We start from the raw sequence: 2172 nt of genomic DNA, 5'->3' as shown, positions 1-2172 counted from the left end.
CCCCCCCGGCATCTGATCGTGCCAGGGAGCAAATGTGCGGCGACTCAGGGGATCTGTCTGATCCCGCCGTCGCGCGTCTCTTTTGATGCGGCTCAAAAAAGCCGCACTTCAGCTGCACCTTTCCCCCCAGTGTGACCGGGGCCAAGGTCTCATTTATGTCAGGTCCAGCCCTCATAACAAATTAGTTCGACACCCCTGTCCTACAGTGTTTGGAGTGACCATCACTGCTTCTAACCCCTCTTCATTGATTCCAGTTCACATCTCTCAGCACCTCACCAAACTGTCCCAAGTCCCATTCCCCTGATCAAAGACGTCCATCCCCAAGAGCCTTTGCACCTGGAATTAATGACTTGAGTGGAAATAATCTGCATGAAGGTTGAATGGCTGCCCCGGGCCCTGGTCTCACAGATCTGGGCATCTTCTGCCTCCAAATTCACATCCGTAAGACCCATAAACAGGAATGAATACAATATATGCATCAGAGCACTATAAGTTTTGATGTTGCAGATTCTATGGATTTTCCATGTATGTGGTGGGTTTTTTTGGGGGGGGGATGTCTGCAGAGGTCATTTCGGGGGGGATTGCGGGGGATCACAGTTCCCCCAGGTGAGGTGCAGGGGGCGGGGCATATGACGAAGTCCCGCCCCCTGCTTCCGGCCGCCCCGTTTCCGGCCCTCATTCAGCCAGGAGGAGGCAGGAGAAGAGGGAGGGTAAGTTGCTTCCTCCCCGCCTCTCCCCACCCCTGCCTGCCTGGGGCCAGGGAGGGCCTTGGCGGGGCTTCCTCGCACACCCTCCGGCCTTGCAGGTCCACCGCCGGGCCCCTGATGTCAGGGGGTGTGGCATATGCTAATGAGTTATGCTAATGAGTTCCCCTAGCTCTTTTTCTACGAAATGACCCCTGTATGTCTGTCAATGAGCCCCAAGAATACTTTCTGATGCTTCCCAATCCCTCCTCAAGCTGTCCTCTATTGAGCCCGACTGCTGTTTCGTCTAGCTCAGTATTTTTCTTGTCTGACTGGCAGAAGCGCTACAAGGAAGGCCTTTCCAAGACGCTCCTGCTAGAGATCCTTTCGAACAGAGATCCCAGGGATGGAACCTGGGACCTTCTGGTGTAAAAGCACGTGCTCTGACCAAGGAGCCACAGCCCCTCCCAAGCAGAAAAGGAAATTAGGTGGGTGCCATATGAACATATGAAGCTGCTAGATGCCAGGTCAGAACGTTGGTCCCTCTAGCCCAGTATCCTCTCTGGCAGTGGTTCTTCAAGGGTCCCAGGCAGAGAAAGGTCTTTTCCAACACAAGTTACCTCAGATCTCTTTAACTAGAGATACCAAGAGTGCGGTCACATGTGCCAGACAACGTGGGGAGAAAGTGAGGCTATTTGCTCCGTAGTAATTTGACCTGCTGCGTAGTAATTTGAGCTGCGGTGGCTCAAGTGGTTAAGACGCCGAACTGCAGGCTGTGGAAGGTCGGTAGTTCAGCAGTTCGAGACCCGGGTGCCACATGATGGAGTGAGCTCCCATCTCTTGTTCCAGCTCCTGCCAACCTAGCAGTTCGAAAGCAAGAAATTGCAAGTAGATAAATAGGTACTGCTTCGGTGGGAAGGGAACAGCGTTCCGTGCGCCTTGGTGTTTACTCATGCCGGCCACATGACCACGGAAACGTCTTCGGACAGCGCTGGCTTTTCGGCTTTGAAACGGAGATGAGCACCGCAACCCTAGAGTCGGATTCGACTGGCTTTCGAGCAAGGGAACCTTTACCTTTAATTTGACCCACGATCAAACGCAGTGGCGGGTGAATCGGTTTTTTCCCGTCGCCGCGTGTTTCCGGTGCGCTTCGACGAGGGATCACTGATGCGATGGGAGTGTGCCGGAGCGATCACACGGGGAAGTCCGTTTGCAGCCCACCGCAAACCCACTTGGTACTGTGCTTCCCCCGGTATTTTTTAACTCCGCTTCTTCGGGGAGACGAGATGGGTTGGCAACGGGTGTGGGACGCTTGCCAGACGTTCCCGTGCGATCGCGCCCTTAAAATCCGCCTGGCAGGCGTGCCTCTCACGTGGCTACTTCTGTGTGTGATCGGGACCTAGGTTAAGTGGAAAGTGATGCACGTTGAAGAGAAAGCAATCCTAACGTTAAACATACGCTGACAACCTGGTGGAGACTGAGAGGGAAA

General features: G+C 54.1%; 1 protein-coding gene across 1 annotated transcript in view; it reads right to left on the bottom strand.

The window, feature by feature from the left end:
• The window catches only part of LOC107105736 (adenylate kinase isoenzyme 5-like), a 76073-nt gene that overhangs the window by 1164 nt on the left and 72737 nt on the right, over positions 1-2172 (bottom strand). The gene's annotated exons all lie outside the window — the stretch shown is intronic.

The sequence above is a fragment of the Gekko japonicus genome, unplaced genomic scaffold (genome assembly GCF_001447785.1).
Source record: "Gekko japonicus isolate JY-2015 unplaced genomic scaffold, Gekko_japonicus_V1.1 scaffold1491, whole genome shotgun sequence".
NCBI classification, from domain to species: Eukaryota; Metazoa; Chordata; class Lepidosauria; order Squamata; family Gekkonidae; genus Gekko; species Gekko japonicus.
This window is presented reverse-complemented; position numbering and strand designations above follow the sequence as displayed.